This window comes from Rhagoletis pomonella, unplaced genomic scaffold (genome assembly GCF_013731165.1).
Source record: "Rhagoletis pomonella isolate Grant_MI unplaced genomic scaffold, Rhpom_1.0 Rhpom_scaffold_00005, whole genome shotgun sequence".
Taxonomy (NCBI): Eukaryota; Metazoa; Arthropoda; class Insecta; order Diptera; family Tephritidae; genus Rhagoletis; species Rhagoletis pomonella.
Window position 1 is genome coordinate 50162829 of NW_023458559.1, and position 20304 is coordinate 50183132.

General features: G+C 32.5%; 1 protein-coding gene across 3 annotated transcripts in view; it reads left to right on the plus strand.

Annotated features, from left to right (window-relative positions):
• Positions 1-20304, plus strand: part of LOC118739135 (general transcriptional corepressor trfA-like) — a 109737-nt gene that overhangs the window by 39095 nt on the left and 50338 nt on the right. The gene's annotated exons all lie outside the window — the stretch shown is intronic.

Below are 20304 nucleotides of genomic sequence, written 5' to 3' on the forward strand. Positions count from 1 at the left end.
AAATTTGTTTCTTTTTGTTGATTTTTCCGAGCTGTTTAGAACTGTCATCAAATTGTCGCACAGTGTAATAAGTAATAATAAAATTATGCGTGAATCCAGCTCTAACTTTTTTATTTAAATATTTCATGTGCCGCCAGCTTTTTACATATACGGACAGAAACTAGTTTTGCATAAATTAACATTTGTTATTGTCATTCATTAGTCTCAGCATTTCTCCACTGCTTTCTTTGAAGCTGCTGCTTTAAGCATTGAAATTAGCATTTCCAACAACAAAAATATTTCTTACACACACATATGTATGCACATATATATGGCTCCTGCTGTTAGTTAGTTCTATCATCTACATTCTTTCATTAATTTTTTATGCTAAATAGTTAAGTAAAATATTCTTAATGCTCACATTCGCGGCTAGATAAGGTTTCGCTAATTAAAAACCACCATAAAATGCCACAGAAGCCGCAGAAGTCGCAGAACTTCTGCTGGTAAATATGTTTGGGGAATTTTATAATGTTCGAGAAAATGGGTCAATAGCGTTTTAATTGCAGCAGATTTATTAGTTTTTTGACAAAAATTAAATACTACGCTTGTACGAATTAAAAAGTGTGAAAGCTTTTGCGGACAAATTAAATATCTCTGATTTCTACGAGCTTATGGGTTGTAATTTTTTACTACGGCTCACTGGAGCCTGTTGAGTTTTATTGAAGGTAACATTTCAAATTATTTACATTTCGTTTTTTTGGTTTATGCATTTTAATCTATGTAAATATTTGAGAGTAGGGAAATTCGGAATTTTTTATAAGACTTTCTATTTGGTAATCTTTGCATTATCTTAAAATTTCAATTGCCTCGCAAAAAGAGAGTTACATTAGGTGAACTTAACATTTTCAAGCTAAATAGGTTTAGTACTATAGTAATAGTAACTGATTTATCGTCTTGACAATTGGCTCGAAAGAAATGAAAAGGTTTTGCTTTACTTATATTATCACAAGAAATTTTCATAAACATTTTTTTTAATCGCTTATATTCGTATTAAACCGAATTTGTTATGGTAAAAAAATCGGGAAATCTTTAGTCAACTAAGATATTGATGCAACTGAAAAATATATAGCTCATTATCCATTCTTTGCTATTTGTGGCGAGTTCGCTACTTAAGTCTTTTGAATTCAGGAGCATCCTTTGCATACTCAAGCTTAATTAGTTACGGTTATAGTGTGTGATATTCACGCCAATTCACAATTCACAATTTCGGAGTATTTGAAACGATTAATGATTGGTCCTAATGCTAGAGTCGCTCTACGTAGTATGGTATAAATACTACGATCTATACTACAAGTGTGTCAGCGTCGTACTACGAATACTGATATTGCTGCAATTTTTAAACTAAATGTGTGTCGCAGGCATAAGACATGCTGGGCTAGTTCAATAAGCAGTTTAGAGTTCATTTTCACGTAAAGAATCTGCGGTCAGAATTTTTATAATCTATTGATCCCATTTTTAAATGATTTACAAGTCTGGCCGAACTCCTAGCCTTAAGGATATCGACTATGAAAAAACTGAAGTACTTCAGACTTAGTCTGGTTAATGCTGAACAATCACAACTAATGTGCTTCGACGTTTCTTCGGTCGTCAAGGCATAAACGGTAATCCGTCTTTGTGGAAAGACCAATCCGGTGCTTGTCGAGGCGCAGGTGATAATGACTCGTAAGGTAGCCAATTAGTAACTTGATGTTGGCTCTGCTTATGAGATTTAAATCCTTCCTAGCGAAAGGATAAATAAAAATACTTGCTGCGTTCTGAATTTACCCAGGTTTTGATTATGAGCCTCCAAGAGGACTAACTGAGTCCACCAAACGGTTCGCGCCCCACAAACGCAGACGATAAACCTTCAATTACCAATTCGTCGGCGGCCTTATTAGCATAGTAATACCGTGTTCCTTGCTACCAAGAGTTGGATAGTGTCAAAGCATTCCTTGACGAGCCTAGAGGTGATCGTCTTATTGGAAAGGGCCCTTATGGCCGCCTGGCTATCTAAAAAGAAACAAGAAACGCGCCATTTAAGCCCTTGTCTGGCAAAAATTGAGATTGTTAGTACCTCGGCCTTAAATAACGTGGACCAAGTACTCATTGCAATAGAAAGTTTGGTGGCAGGTCCAAAGACCTCTGCACTCCATCTTAGATCCGTCTGTTTAGCAGTGTACATATCTGGGATCGAGTGCAGGCAAACCATTTGAAATATATCGGTCTGAGATTTTGACCTTAAACTTCCTTCCAAAGGAGATTTCCTTTGGCATAGTGTCGGAGAACTCGAAGATTTCTAGACCTGGTATTTTTCCAAAAAAAAAATTGTGTTGTGCCTTGCTGCTGCTTGAACAAAAATGTGGAGTAGAGACCAACCTAGGAGCGACTCTGAGGGGTGGTTGAACACAATGAGAACTTGCTCCTGCCACCGACTGTCGCGCCATCCTTTGAAGATTGCTCAGATGTGATATGGCAGTTTTATGCAGCGTTATGGGCCACCAGACTATGGAGACATAAGTTACAATCGGATGGACTACACTCCGGTATACTACTACTAGCAGTGCCATTGAAATTATCATATATAAACATATGTACTAAAATACCTACATATAATAATTTGTCGATTGTAAACTCAGTCGCATATATATCAATGCCCATTACACTTACTCACTCTACTTATTGTTTCACACTTTCGCCTCTCTTTTTTTGTGCACAACACTATTCTGCGCATTAACTTTAATTTTCTATTTCGCGCGCATGCCCTACTAAGTAATTTATTGTTATTACACATGTTGCACAAATGAGGTGTGACAATTCAGCACAACTATATACATATGCTGTGTAGCTTGTAATTTTCTGTCCGCCAGTTTACATAGTGCAACCGCCTTATGTGTATGTAAGTATACATATGTACATACGTACATACATATATGAAACTGCAGGTCTTTATGCCTTTATTTATGTTTGTACAATAAAAACGTGTTTGCGGTCGGGTAATTATAGTTTATATATTTGCTCGTAGTACTTACCTGCAAGTGTGTGTAGAAATATAAAGTGATGTGTGCATGTGTTACTTTTTTACTTTTTGATGCTTAGGCGACATTTACTTAAGGCGGCGAACAGAGAAACTAAAAGAACAGCACTAAAGGTGATCATTACGCGATACGGTATGCAAAATGCAGTTATTAAGAACAAGGCTAACAACAATATTGGTTGTGCGGTTAATGAAATTGTGTGTGAGGGGGGAAAACAAAGGTAAGGCAAGTAGAAGTGGAGAAGCAAAAAAATGTTTGGATAATTAAAAATAATTATAAATATTTTATAAAAACCAAAACGATTCAATGATAATAAAAAGTAGGGCAAGTGTTTAAGTTGACATTAGCGAAATCATAAAAATTTTTGATCGATTACATAGCTGTAGCATAGAGGAATGCAAAATGATTTATTGGCTGATATTTATTATGCCCATTCTAGGAAAATATTTTAAAACTCTTTTTAATAATTTCCCCACTCCACGTACAAAAATTATATGCATACCTCGGAAAAATAGTTTTTTCATGAGTTACATGAAAATTATTAAAAAAATATTTCATTATCGATTTATGCTAATTAATATGCGGAAGGTATAACGTTTCATACACATGCAGGCATACATATGTATGCACCTATCATTATTACTATTTATTTTCATTTTATATTCACTGACCTTTCCTACACATTTTTTTATTAACACGACAAGCTGTCAATTAGCACCGAATATAGGCATGCAACAACAATGATGTTAGCCACTTTACTACAATACAAACATACCATAAAAAAAACACACCTACAAGCCATACGTAAATATGTACAAGCACTCTGTCGTACTGTAATTAATTGTACATGTTTTTTTTTTTATTTAATGTTTTTCTGTTTGCCCACCTCATCATTTTCATTTATAGCCTAAGCTTAATTGTTATGATAAATATTATTACTATAAATATGTACTTGCTATGTCTGCGTTGCATGAAATATTGCTTTAGGCCTAATCGCTCAGTATATGGCATCGCCAACGATTGCTTGATAGATTATATGCATAAGGCTATTTGTTTGGATTATGATTTTATAAATTACTTAAGTAAACGAAAATTCTTTGGGTATTTAAGGAATCATGTAGTGGAAAAAAACATTAAGAATTTACTTAAGCGTAGAATTTTTACAGAGATAAATTAAATGAAATTAATCAACTAAAAGTGCATTTACGCTCAATGAAACGTCGAAGGTTGATAAAATTTGTTGTACTGAAGTTTACGGGAGTTTACTGAAGAAGTTGGATTGTATCCAATGTTGCCATATTCAAAGTTTTAACTGTGAATAACAGTTTTTTAGACAAGCTTACAGTTTTCTTGAGTTATCTCCTGGCCGTACCAAAATTTGTCAAAATTTCAGATTTGAAATAATAAATTAAAATATCTCTTCTGTTTTTTTTTCTTTTGGAAGAAAACGTTTAGGAGAAAAATAGGCGATGAAGATGCAGAGTTTCCTCTTTTCAATACAAAGAGGTCAGATGTATTCCAATCAATTCCAATCCCTGCTGAAATCTAGAAAAAAGAAGTCTGGTGAGGAAATGTGGTGATATCCGAAATAGCGGCTATAACTTCTATCGCTTAGACTTTGTTGTTTTTTTCCACTTTCCCTAATAAACATAATCGTGGTACAAAGCTCAATAACAATATTAAAAAGGAAATGTTAATAAGCCACAATAGCATTGATAATAAAGCAGCTTGTTCGCATTATTTTTTAAGATTCATCGGTTTTAAATTTTGTTCCGACATTCAAAGCTCGCCGTAGAGTACCTGCAAGATCCTTTATTCCGAAGGGATTCAAGGAAGGCTCTCCAATTCTAATTTCGAATTCACATTCGTAGCTATTCGGATTCAGTGATAGCATTTACGTGGATTTCACGAAAATCGAACCTACGATGGATTCGGTTATAGCCCTGATTATGATCTTATCATTTATATATTCGACAGGCTGTCGAAGAAAATTTCATCTAACAAAGATCATGTGATAAAAGATCGTATCCATAAGTACCAGCAGCTATGGCACTTTTGCCAGGTATAATATGTGAAAGTAGTTTTATGATCAAAATAACCGTTTTTGGTCTTTCCTCATACAAATCGACATCTTTTCTCTTGCCGGGTTTGAATTCAGTTGCATGTAAATACTCATTAAATCAGTTAGTTATCTCAAGTAGGGTTGTGCGATTAATTGCTTATTCAACATTTTAATTGAATAACTCAATTATTCGATTAATTGCAAATTATGATTATTCAAATCAACATTTCAAGGTACTATTTACATATCGAGTGCTGAGTGGAATATCGACCTATCTCGGCAGCCAGTTCGAAAACGCCCTATCTCAGAAAACTTTTCAAGAACGCCCTATTTCCGAATTTTATTGAAAAACGTCCTATCTCAGAATTCGATTCAAATATGCCCTATCTTACTTCAAATGTATTGAAAATGCATTGAGATGTTGAATCTGGTAATTAAGTCTACGTGAATATACTCTTTTGTTAGTAGTTCTTTCTTATACTTATAAAAGACTCAACCATTATAAATAAAAATATAAATCTGAACTGTTCGTTATGACAAAATACTGAGGCTGCACGTGGAGGAAAACATTGGAAAACATCTTTTGATTTCCCTCGAATTAACATATAAGCTCTTTTTGGGCGAATTCCATTGCGAATTACAATAAGTTCTTGTCTTATCAAACTCCGCCAAGATTGATATAAATACGTATATCCGTAAACGAAAACTATTAAATTATGCGCATAAAAGGCCAAGTGGAGGCTCTAATATATAGGAAAGATGCAATCTGCAGAGCTTCATGTATGGAAATGTAAACAACTTGAGTTACAAGAGATGGATTGCCCGAGGGCAAGCCAATGCATCACTGTTTATTTAAATTTGTGATCAAGAAATATAATAACACATGCATTACATGACATACAGTATACGCGTAGAGAATGATGTGAAAAATATCTATACATAAATAAATGTACGAATAAATCCAATGATTAAAGTACGCAACGTGGGACTCGTTGTCTGTGTAGCGAAGGTTTATGAGTAGGCATGCGTCTTAAGTCGTATTTAAATGTCAAGCTACTGCTAAAACAAATGGCGTTGCCGGTCGTAGAACTCATAAGTATATACTATGTAGGAAAGACATCAAAAATAGCTGCATATGTATATATGTTTCTGCAGGTATATTGTAGATCCTTGACGCTTATTCTTTTATTTTGTTAGTAAAATGGCATAGTGTATGCAGATACAAATTCGAATATGAAAGCGGATGAGAAGCACTGGCGATTATCATAGGAAAAAAAATACTGATTATAAATATGTAGATCGATATCGATAAAGATAGCAAACATTTTACCGAAGCCGACGAAGAAAAATCAGAAAAACTTATTAAAATGATATTGGTATCGATCAATAGATCAATAGCGATACAAATAGAGGAGAAAAAGGAACAAATTAAAAGTGCTGATTTGCACATGAAAACAAACGTGCATATCGGAACGATGATAATACCGAAACTGATATCGATAAAAAAAATATATATGAAACGATAAAGAAAAAATCTGAGTAAAGTATTTTAAAGATAATTACAACGAAAACAATGTATAAATAAAGAAAAAAGAGTTAGCTGTAAAGGCAGGTTTTAATAAGAAGGCGGCCATGAAGGTTATGAATCTATTTTAATGTGATTAGAAGGAAAACTAGTGAATATAATACCGAAACAACACTGATACTAATATCGATAACGACAGCACAATTCTATCGATAATAATGAAGTTAAGCCTCAAAAATCTGGGAACATTATTGAAATGATATTTATTTTGTTGTCGATAACAATGGCAAAAATCGTTAGGTATATCGATAGCTATAAAAATAAACATAAGTAGGCGTATGATAATAAACACTAATTGAAACGACTATTACAACGATGATACAAGAATCGATCGACATATCGATAACGATAATTTAAAGTCTACTAAATGCTTTGTAAAGAAAGACTAATAAGTTAGAAAGGCAGATTTCAATAAGAAGATGAATATGAAGCTATATGCGAAGCTATTTAAATATGATAAGAAAACGGCACAACTCCATCAATAATAGTAAAGCTGAGGTTAGAAAGCGTGGCAAGAATATCGAGATGATATTGATATCATTGTGCAAAATCGAACCAAAATCGATAAATATATCGATAGCTATAAAAATAAATATAAGTGTAATAATAAAAAATACCGACCGAATGATCGAAACGAAAATAAAAGTGATAGCGATGACGATAAAAATATCGATCGCCATGTCGAGTGCGATAACAACAAATACACTAAATGCTTTATTGATATGAAAAAATTGCAACTAGCAATTCAAGTTTATGCTACGGAATTGTTTCCCCAGGTCCACCTTCTGCCTTAAAATGCAGTTGCTTGTGGTTGTTTACCACTTTTTAGCTGCTTTTGTAATCGAAACAATGTATCAGTCGTTGCTGATTTGTTGCCACATTAAAAATGTGGACAACCACAAGCAAGAGCACAGATGAATAGAATTCAACTGAAATATGCAGAACGCAGTGAAGCGAACTGGAGTGAAGTAGCTGTGGCGTTGAATTAAAGTCATTAGTAATCAAAAGTTGTCGCGCGAAAACCTCACTGAATTCTTTTGAATACAATAACATGTTGCACATAATAAAATCACAACAACAAACATGTCTAGGTCCAAGCTAGAGTCAGTGTTGCCAGAACTTTTTGAACCGACCGGCTATATTAACAAAAAAAAGTGGCTAAAAACGGCTAAATTGTTTCAATTAAAATTCGCATGTTTTATTAAAAAAAAAAAATCGCAAATAGAAAGAATAGTAAAATCATTATTTTTTTTTTTAGTTGATAAAGGTTAAACGGAGCAAAGCTTTACACACTTTTAAACTGTCGTTATACGTACATCAGAAGTCATGTTTGTATAACTTAAATATAAAAAAAGAGATCAATTACAAATTTATGGCGTTTTCTTTTTTATTCAAAAATGTTGCTTTACATTGTAAAACATTTGCCCTAGGTTACATTTTGTCCTGAAAAATGGCTATATTAGAATAAAGTATTTTGCTTAGTCGAAGGTAATATTTTGAGAAATGAACACGTGAAGCTGTGAAAAGCCTGAAGAAAACAGGCCAACATTATGTCGAAAAAAGAAAACGCCATTAATTTACATATATCGGAAAAGCCGGTCGCCCCAAAATTGCACTTGACTATACATAATAAAATTTTAAATGAAAACAATCATAATTTTCATTTATTTTGTATAAAATATGAAATTTGGATTTAAATGGTGTTTGGTAATAAGCTGAAATGTCGCATGTCAGCTCATATTTGGGTCACTGTATATTCACATAAAATAAAAATCATTTAAATCGGCCCAGTATTTTTCAGACTTTTTGTATTAGAAAAAATTCTTGAAATTTTATATACTTAACACAGTGCGACATGAAAATTTTCTCCGAGATAACGCTAGCAGTTTCTAATAGATTTAAATATGTAAAAAATGGAAACTTATATGTATGTACATATATTTAAATTTTAATAAAATACAGCAAATAGCGAAATCGGCTAAAAACGACTCCCTTTTTATTGCAAAACGGCTAACAAATCGGCTGCCGGCTAAATCGAATTTTCTCCGGCTCTTTGATATCGCAGCCAGCTAAATCTAGCCGGAAAACGGCTAAAATGGCAACACTGGCTAGAGGGTAAAGAGTGTGTAAAAGCGATCGTAGACCCGGCTTTTTTTAAATAAATTGCGGCTGTGGTTGGTTGGAACTAGCCGTGTCGTGTGGAATATTTGCTATTTTTGTTGCTTTTGTAATTTAACGCATAAATTTGTGCGTTCAAGTGTGACATGTGTACACTGCGTGAAAAAATATTGATGCTTACATACACTATGTACATATATTTGTAATGTAATGTGGCGCACGCAAGATTGGTAGAAAATAATCGTTGGCACGTACTTTTTAGGTTTAATTGTTCGATTTTTTTTGGGTTTTTTTTTGTACTTTTTGTGCATTATTTCGTACTAAAATGGCAATAAACTGTGTGAATATGCGCTCACTTACATATGTATGTATGTACTTGTGCGGATACTTAAAAATGTTTATGTGTGAGTTAAGGCAAATAAAAGTGAATTTTTCGAGCCTTATAGATCGCGCCAAGAGATGAGAAATAAAACAAGTGTGTGTAGTATTTTGTTGTTTCATAAGGAGAGCACTGCTTCATACATATTTTAAGATAGTTTTAGTGCCAGTTTAATTTTTTAAGCTATTGAGTCTTTGTGTTGGTAACCCGGCATAAACTTGCTCCCATTTTCTGTTCAGGTATTTCTTGCATACAAAAGTGTTGCAACAACACGTAGTAAATTATGGTAGTTAAATAAGCTGCGTACAATTTAATGGAGATATATGTGAACATTTTTCTTCATTGTTCTGTTGACAAAGTGCGTACTTAAAAAGTAATATATGTAAGTGTTTAATTTAAGGAAACTTTTAATTTTATAACGCATTGTTTGGGCCTTTTTGTGAATATTTATGACATGTGCTGCAGATTTACTATTTTTGTTTTAATAAATGCGTCTATTTTTGGGTAAACCAATTAAAAAATAAAAATAAAATAAATTCAAAGTATTGAAAAAGAATTATTTAAAAAATGATAAAAAACTCTAAAAACATATTAAAAAATGTAACGAAAAATTTTCTGGAACACAGAAATTTGTTTACATTTTGGTAATGTACCAAAATTTAATATTTGTGGCTCCAAAAAGAAACGAAACTTTGCTTTTGGAGGAAAATGTGCTCTACAAATTTGAGCTTTTGGAAGATTTTATATAATTTTGGAACTTGATCGATTACTCCAAGGGGAATTCATATAAGTTGGTAGCGGTAGTACAAAAACAGAAACTTTCATCTATTCTGTTTTTGATACACAAATGTAAAATTTCAACTTCTTTCACTCAAGGACTACTTGAATAAAACATATTTTTTCAGCAAAAAAGAATTTGATACTTTAACATATTTGGCTTGCTTTAAGCTCCTTGAGTTAGTGTGGCGTTTTTTTATAGTTTTTGTTACTTCAAAACTCATTCTGAAGGTTTTCAAAACTGCCTTTTATTTCAGAAGTGACCTCTTTATTCGCTCCAAAAAATCTCTTGCCACTTCTTCAGGTTTGGAAATAGTAAGAAGTCTTAGAAGCCAAATATCGAGATTATGTTGTAGGAGAGAGCAATTCGGAACATAAATAATTCCAGCGATTTTCCTATGGCGACTGCACCCGTGGTCAATCAGGCACTGCCTTGTCAGAAAAGTTCATTTTTTTTCTTTGCTAGATGCGGTCGTTTTAATTTCAAATTTATGCATGTCGAATCTGTCCAACAGCACCAAATAATATTCGTCTTCTCTGATCGTCTAATATCAAATCTATAGATTTTATCGACAATTTATGACGCTGCGACTTATTGGGGATGGCTGAAAATTTGACAGAAGTTGTGTTGGTGGAACCACAGCGTCATACAATAAATCACCTCTTAACTATTTAAATTAACTTTTTAGCATGCCTGTTTTCAGAGGCTGTAAGACGCAAACTGAATGACCTGCGCCTTTGCTTGAATTTAATATTAGTCAACGCAATTTTATAGGAGTAGGCAGTTTATAGGAGTAGTACTACCTTTAAAGTTACTATGCGGAATACTCAAAAGATCGTTTATTTATCATTTTAACAAAATTAAAATTTCAGATATTCAAAAATTAGATGCATATTTTACCTTTTTGCGTAAGAATCCTTACCGGTACACATTGGAAGAGCCCCATATAAAGTACAGAAAAAAGGTAAAAATTTGACTCCGTTTTTGCTGTTATCGATTATCAGTAGTAATTTTTCTTTGTACTTCACCAGGGCGTCCGATTTTAATGAAATTCGCTTTATGTATATCTTAGTTTTAACCAGAAAAGTTTAAAAAGTTTAAGTACAAAAACCATTTTTTTAAACCGCATAATATCTAACATATCTGCTTCCTACTTAATATTTTTTAAATCTTCATTCTTAGAAGAAGGTACTACATATTATATAGCTATCTAAAAGGATCACGATTACTATTTTTTGCAGCAGTTTATATGGAAATCTATCAATGCTGAGCATCTAGTCTGTGGAAGATTAACAAGAGGGACGCGGGCCGACGCAGCTAAATTTTTTTGTTATTAGATAAGTGTGCATAGAGTATTTGTCCACCAAACAGCTTTTCAGGAAGTCAATAAAAATTGCACGAAATCATATAAATCTTCTCAATTTTGATTTTTGACGATTAAAACATGTTATGGAGCAACCCTTGTGCACTATTGAATGTAGCATAAAAGGTAGAGGCAAATCGAACAACAACGGATCAGTCAACTGTCCGTCCATGACAAGTCTATGAAATTCGTATTTCAATTTTGGAGATAGCGGAGGCCAAATTCTTGGATGTCTCTAATTTCATTTGGGATAGAAATTGTTGGTTCAGTAGGCTAATGCTGTTAAAAAAAAAAATCATTTCACTCTGCATAGTTACCCTCGGCTATGGGAATCCGAGTGAAAGTGTGGTCCATTTTATACACGCCTTCCTAACCTAACCAAACCTTATCCTTTTTTTCAAGAATAACTCTAAATTTCAGTTATTTTTATTCTTGAATATCATTTTACTTCAAAGATCTACAAAGATATGGGTAATGTATTTGTTTGTAAATGTTTGAAGAGCCAAAACAAAAGACTCAAGAAACGAACTTTATGCAATAAAGTGCGATTCAGATTTACAGGGAAATTCTAGCAACTCCAATTTGCCACAAAATATATACATTTTTCCCTTTTAAAGCAATAAAAACTAATAAATAAGAGAAAATTTAATTCAAAAGAAAACAATAAATAAAAATTGTGCAAAAGTTAATGAAAATGGTTTTGAACTGTAAATGAAATTAAAGAAGACATTTTTCTTTTTCAAACAATAAAATCCAAAAATTCGAAAATTGATTAGAAAAAGAAAAAAGTTAAATTAAAAAAGAAAAGAAAAACAAAAAATTAAAATTTAAAGAAAATTACATTAAACAATTAGAAAAATTAAATCAAGAAGAGTTCCTAAAATGAAGTGAAATGATATAAAACAACTATATTTTTATTTTTAAATAACATCTAAAAATTAAAAAAATAATTAAATTAAAAAAGAAAAAGTAAATTTCTAAAAATTAATTGAAATTAAAATAAATATATTTTTCTTTTCAAGCAATAAAATCTAAGAATGAAAAAATAATAATTAAAGCAAAAAAGAAATAAAAAAGAGAACCAAAAAAATCCGGTGCCCGGAGACTCGAACTCGGATCTCTCTGCATACGCCCATGTTTTGCGACGCGAGCTAAATGGTATACAAGTGCTTTCTCTCAAAATAGCTTTTCACCACGAGTGGTGAATGAGAGCGCATTTTTTCTATGGATTTTGTGCTAGAATAATAAAAGTTTCTCGAACTATCTTGCCATCTATTTTCTTACGAAAGACTTTTTACTATCTCAGCCAGAATTGCCCCATTAGACTACTGCCACATGCCACATTCAAAAAGAAATTTGAGTGGATTTATTTTGAAGTTTTAGTATTTTATATAAATATGTACTTCTTCTGCATGAAATTTTTTCCCCGGTATTGTTTGTGTTAAATCTTACATAATTAAATCATCACATTTCTGTTGAAATTTTTGATTTTCACACATTTTTATGGTTTATTGCTTAAATCTTTCTAATTTTGCGACCTCATTACGTGTTGGTGGTAAAGGTAATGCAAATGTTGCTTACCGCATGCAATTCACTGTAATTTTCATCGTACGAGTGTATTTATGTGAAATATTTCGCTATTTCTGCTATGCCGTAAAAGTCTTACGGATCGACTAAATAGATGTTTTAGCTTTTGAGTTTTGTATTTTTTATTTGTTTTTCATTTTCATGATTATATCATTGCCAACAGATTTTCGTTATTGTCACCAGTTAATCAACTGTCGCCAAGTGCTCGTAAAAAATGTGAGAAATCTACAAATACACTTTGCGATTGCGAGTATGTATGTCATTGTAAGCTGTTTTTTATGGCTTTAGTGGCTTGTGGTATTTTACTCTGATTTTAATTGACATGTCTTCTTCGTCTTCTGCGCTTACCCACTTACCTACTGCGTAAGCTGCTGTTGACTGTAGTGAAGGGCTTAGCCCTGCTCGTAAGATTTTCAAGGCGAAAAGTAATTAAAATATACAATATATATGTAAATTTATACATATGTATACTGGTTGGATACTTGTATCTTGAAATATTTTGTACTAAACTGCTGAACATTTTCTAATTTTACAATTTTTCTTTAAATATTTTATCAGTTTTTTGTGCAAAGTACATGTATTATAACCTACAAACATACCAAAGCATTTCAAATGCAACTCATTCTTGCAAGAACTCACAACAAAGTAATATAATTTACGAATTCAATTTGTCTAGAAAAAAACAAAAGCGACATTCGCAATTGCATAATCATCACTGCGCGCCACATAAATCAAAAACGAGTCACGATTTCATAGTCTAGGTGGCGTATGCGCATGCGCAGCGCAGTTTATTTGGGTGCCAATCAAGAAACCACTCTTGCTTTTTTGCATACCGCTGTAATTCTCATTTTCATTGTAACATTTCGTGCTCAAATTCTATGTTGCACGCCTGTGCAGGCAGATAAAACCATACATACAGCTGATATGCGTACTTGGCAAACTTGGTATGCTCATAACTGGTTGGGCAGCATTGAGAACGCAAGAGCAAAAGCAAAAAAAAAAAAGATTGCAAAAAATAACAGAAAATAATAATAAAAATAACTGAGGAGCTTAAATTGCTTTCGTTGCGGCAGTAAAAAAATGTAATTCCCGCAGTTCAAGCATAAAATTCGGAAATATGCTGCCATAAAAAGAAATTTCACTTTCAGCTGCGTGTTGTTCTTTGGCTGCGCAGTAATTGACCCAAAAAATTCACTTTCACAATTACAGAGTTTGCTTTTTAATTGAGTGCTTGTTGTGTATCGAAGAAAAGATTTAATTAAAAATTTCCTAAGCATGTTGCATATTGTAAGGTAGCGAACGAAAGACTTAAGGCACAAACTTTAATTAGTGGGTTAATGCCTGTGGGAGCAGAGCGAAGTGCATGCAGAAAATACTAGTAAACTTCAGCGACTGCAAACTGAGAAAGGGCAATAACTCTGAGGCTTTAAACTTTTTATGACAAAGGGAAACATTTTTCTGAAAGAATTGCTCATAAGTAAATTGTAAGAACTTTAGTTTTGCTGTTTTCTGATTTTTATGTAGGGGTGATTATGATTTAACGGAAAAATATATATATTAAAAATTGAGCAAAATTTTATTTTTTTTTTATTTAAAGATTGTGAAAATTTTCGGAAAAAAAATGTTAAAAACAAAAGTTTGGACTGAAGTCGCAAAATTATCACTTAGCTTCAATTGGAACTTTATCTATCCAAAAAATTGCAGTTATTACCGCAAGATTTTGGGTTTTTGTTAGTAAATTTTAGATTTTGAAATTCAACATTTTATTCTAAATTTTTGAAATGTTCTAAAAAAATTTTAAAAACGAATGTTGGGCTGACAATAAAATATGTTCATTTAACCTCTATTGAATCATTATCTACAGAACAAACCGCATTTTTTACAATAATCTTATGCTTCTGAAGGGATTTTAAAATTTGAAGACGAAAAATATTTGTTTGAAAATATGTACAAGCTCTTTAGTTTATTAAATATTTTAAGCTTCTAAAAGATCTAAAACAACCCATGAACACTGCTAAGCATAACAAATTTATGCAAATGAATATTGGATTTCCATTATTTTTTTTCTCTAAATGCTTTAATAACATTTACTTTAAAAATAATTTCAGTTTTTATGTACCTTCTTTTAAGTGCATACATTCATCAATATATGTTTATTGTTTTTTCCAAGAGTATTTCACATCTTACCAGCGTGTGAATAGCAGCTTTTAGATTTAGTCACTCAACACATCTTTTTCGCTGACCATGAAATTCTTGCTAAATAAACACTTAAAAAGAGCCTTGCGTATAATCGCTGTACTTCAACATTTTTGTAAATATATTTTTCACTTTGAAATTTTTCTATTGATTAATAAAGTGGCGCAAATTCGACGCTAAGGTTCATGCTATGTGTTATCGTACGCCATTATCTTAAAAGCCTCTGCAGCAAATAAATTCAACGGCACAGCCGCGCTACAAATTGCTGAGAATGTGGCGGCAACTTTGGAATTTCAATTAAAGTCTTAACTGATTAAATAATCATAGTCCGCAGCTGCTGCTTCTAATGCTTTTAGGGCTGTAGTAATGACTCAGAGTTTGCAGTGAAGTCTAACAGTAAAGCGTTTTACTGATCTTTGTAGATAAAGAAAATTTGGTTTTATCTTAGGCATTGAAAAATAAATGTCTAAAAGAATTAGTTGCAGGTGTATGGAAGGCCGAGACTTCATTGATAAACGTGTAAAAGTGACAACAATAAAAATTAACTTCTATCGTTTTTTGGAAGTTGAAGCATATTTGGGTGAAATTATTTAGATACGCAAATTTATAATTCAGACTGATATTCTGCTGAGATCTTTTGCAGAATAGATTTCACACTATAAAAAAATCAAAAGAGTATTTGACCTTTTCAAGAGTACCGTCACGTTTCACAGTCTAATAAACTTGCGTTTAACTCGCACGTGCTGTCTTAAAGTCACGTTGACGTTTTCACATGAGTATTAACAATAAACGTCTGTTAGTAATTATTTGTAACATTGAAATATTTTCAATGCCTTGACCTAAAACATTCAGCCCTTTTTGTATGTATGTATTACAATTCATTATCCTAATTTAATACATACCTAAAAAAGTGTTAATACAAAGATTCCATCTTCCGAATTCTCATCCTCATTTGAAGATGTCAACGAAAATACTAGTTGATTTTCCACACTACTTGGTGTTCCTGATTGCCAATTACACTATTCGCCAGTCGGCTAGGAATTGCTGAAACTATGTTTTTCCTAGGTTGGCGATTTTAAGCGTTTTTTTTTTTGTTTTAAATTTTGATGTTGGGGGTCGCAGAGGAGCATTTGAGCAATTAAAAGCGCTTTCTGCTAATGTGCAGGTAATTGCGGGGCAAAGAGATGTGTTTTCTAGTGGAACCATTTTTGTATGTCCTCAAAATCTGCAATTGTAGAACATTTTGGAAATTTTTATCCTTTAATATCCTTTTATATATTCAGAGGATTTAAATTCAAATAAGATTTTCCAAAATGCATTCAAAATTAAAAAGCTTGAAGGATAAAATTTTTAAAGAACATTTTTGTTATATTCCAAAAGGAGAACTGAAAACAAAAAATATAATTAATCTTGTTTCGAATCCTTCTTTAAATAGATGCCGATATATCTATATTTTGTGTAAACTTTTGGAAATATATTATAATTAATGGTCCTTTGAATAAATTTTGATTGCCTGGTAAAAACCAAAAACGCATATTTACTAATTATTACATCCTAATGCTGTAGGGAGTATAGTAATATCATATTATACCAAAAATTTTATTTGGATAGTTTTTAAGTCAAAACCAATAATATGAGACTGTATGTGTTAAAAACAAAACCACTTTGGTTTTTGGGAAAGTCCAATGTACATATAAGTATTTTTTCACCAAATGACTAAAATTCGTTGAAAAATTATAGGCAATTTCTTTATGCCTAACCCACAACAAAGGCCATAAAGTATAACCAATACTTTGTCACTTGTTTTGCTCCAACAATGATTTTCGTTTCTTTCATTTTTATTTTATAGCTAGTTTTATTTTAATTTATGTAAATTAAGGAAATAAAAACCAAAACTGAGTTGCAGCAATATTAAAAACGACATTTGCTTTCTCTTCTTTTTATTGCAGTTGAAACAAAATTTAATAATGCAGCGTTGTCTAATAAAGGAGGCGAGGTTATTTATGGTGGACAGCGGCAATCAACTTTGGTGAAATTAAGAAAAAATTTGTAAATTATCGTTTGAATTAAAGGAAATTATATTTTGACTAAACAAAAACACAGATGGAACTAATGAGCTGATAAGATATATATTAATCAATGGAAACTCCAGCGAAAGGCAAATAAATAAAACTATATTTACATACCAAGTAAAGATTTTATAAGAATTGTATGCATGGAACATGTATAGCGAATATGGAGTAAATTAGTAGCAGATAATATTTACCAAACAAGCTTTAAGTGAGTGTCTGATAGAAAAAAGTATGGCACCAAACTTCCCACTCCGTGCGCTAGTGCTAAGCTACAACTCACAGCTTCTTTAAATATGCATACGACTAATTCTTACTTCCCCTATATCTATGCTCACATGTATGTATGACGCAAGCTATTGCATGCATTACATTGAGGCTGAACGAGATCGAGTACAGAAGATCAAAAGCACAAGGAGAATAATCAAACGAAAAATAAAAACAAAAAACCAAAACAACCAACGTAACCAGCGGCTGCGTTCAGAAACTTGTGTAACATAAAAAAAAACAAAAGCAGCGAAACCTCAAAGCAATCAACTAATACGCGTGGGAAGAAAGAAACTAAAAACTAGAAAAATTATATCAAGTGTATAGTAGCAATGGAAAAATCATACTAAAAGTAAGCCAGCATTAAGAAACGCATTTACGGGAAAAATATAAAATTAAATGTAGCGTAACTGGTTTAAATGCATATTAGGTTGGTTCGTTGGTTAGGTTGGAAAAGAGCTTTCAGATGAAAATAATTTGGGAATGGGTACATACTATAAACTTGGTTTTTGTTTCCATCCAGGAGCTGATACAGAAACCATTGAATCGCCAGTTAAGAAGGTAATGCATATTGTATGAGGACATTTTTTGCAAAATTTATGTTTTGATACTGAACACCTCAGAAAGCATTTCGGCATCAAAAACTAAATTTGAAAAGAAAAAAATGTCGCTTACATTATTTTCGTGGTTAGGGATTAATATGTGCACACTAGGGTGGACTTTTTTTTGTTACTAAATCGTATGTTATTTTCTGATTATGCAGATAATTCTAAGGGAAAGTGTAGAAGAAAAAATGGGTTGGAAATGAGTTTCGGGCCTGCATATTTTTAAAAGAAAAAATTACTTTTTCACGATATTAATTTTTTTTTCTTAAAACTTTTGCATATATGTAAAGTGTGTGTATTTTAATGCTTAAAATTCTGTTTGCACTGAATGAGGGGTAATTTTGTTCTACAACTTATGAAACAAATTTAACACTGTAATGTATGTGAAATTATAGTCTTGAACATAACATGATAAATCAATTTAAAATGTTATAAGCTAGAATATAGGTATTTTACAACCATTAGCTGTAACAGAAGGTCAACCCTTTTTAATACTGGCATAGAGCGAAAAAAACTTAAGAAAAGGTAAATTTTTCTATTAAAAATGCACAGGCTTGAAGCTCATTTCCGACTTATAGTTTCTTTTACATTTGCTCTTAGAATTAACTATATATACCGAAAATACGATCCGTTTTGTCGAAAAACTTTCGTCCGAACAATTTGACCCACCATAATATACATACATGGAGACTATAAAGCAATTTAATATAACCAGCTTAGGAATACGGAAAGCACTTGCACAACCCGAATCGAATTTTGTCAAACCCCTTAAAACAAATTTAAAACCAATTCCTAGCATTTTTTCAGTGAAAATTGTTTACCATCCTAATATATGTATATGTACCCCAGACCATACCAGAAAAACAGTTCGCCGTACACTCGTGTGTCTAAAAATGTTTGCAAGGCAATTTCGATTATTAGCTATTATTTCTTTTTTGATGAACATAGGAAAGTCTTTTTACATTCTTCGTCATATCTTCGGCATTTCTAGTCGGATCTTAAAGTATGATATATCGCTGTTATTGTGTCGAGGATACATTTTTTTCCAAAGTTCACTGGCCTCAAGAACCCCGTTCTGGAAGTTACGCACCAGATCACGCCAAGGAACATTAAATTGATAAGGAAGTTTTTTGATTATTCCAGTACAATATTTCATATTTTTTTATATTTTTTGCCCAATGTACATACTTAGGTGTCACCGAAAAATTTAAAAAGAACGATCTCAAGGTTGGGTGAAAAAATAACTATTTATCGAAATTGTCTTGCAAAAATACTTCGGTCGCTGGGGTGTAAGGAAAATTGACTCTTGATTTTTTGTTTGCTGTAAGGTGGTACTATCTAATGTACAAGCCAATCTACGAGTATATTCACATACAGCTTTATTTTCGTAATCACAAAACTGCCACACCAGAAGAATTGCAGCAGAAAGCCTCAAAAATCTCAACAGATTGCGGCGAAGCGAATCATTGCAACGACAAACTTAAAACAATCAACAGCAGCAACACTTAAAACGATGACTAAGCAATACAGATAACAACAAAAACAACAATAAGCATAAGCGACATGCAATGACGACAAGTTCTGAATTTGGTAGCAATAATCTATGTAGACAAATGTTCAAAGATGAGTGATTAAAATGTGTCTTGAAGTGGAGTAACAACAAAAAGAAGTGCAGCAAGAGGAACAACAAAAAAATAGCAACAAAAAAATATACATTAAAAGCAGTAGAAAACTTGATATACATACTATAATGGGATCTAAAAAGCTCGGTTGCAACAAATGAGTGATAGGAAAGCAGCCGCAGCAATGCCAAGTACTACTTCAAACACAACTCAAGTCGCATCACTCAGTCGCAACGCTGACGGCAGATGAACAAAGAATCCGGGCACGCAAGTAATGGTCGACAAGCAAGATATTTGCTGCTCCAAACCAATGAATGAAAATACAATGAAATAACAATAATGTAACAACAAAAAAGCAGAAAAGCGAACGCTGTGAAAGGCAACAATAACTATAAATTATAGAATAACAGTAAAACTGTAAAGTGTAAAGAAATCGAATTTCTGGTGAGTGAAATGCCCGGAGTGAGATAGAGGGGCATCGCACAAGTGAAAACGCATAGCCGCGGATTCAGTTCAATAGTCATTGAATGGTTGAATGTCATTCCGTATGTTACCGTACGAGTGTATTGCTGAAAGCGTAGAAAGTTGAAAGCGGGAGTGGTGATAAGATCAAAATAAAA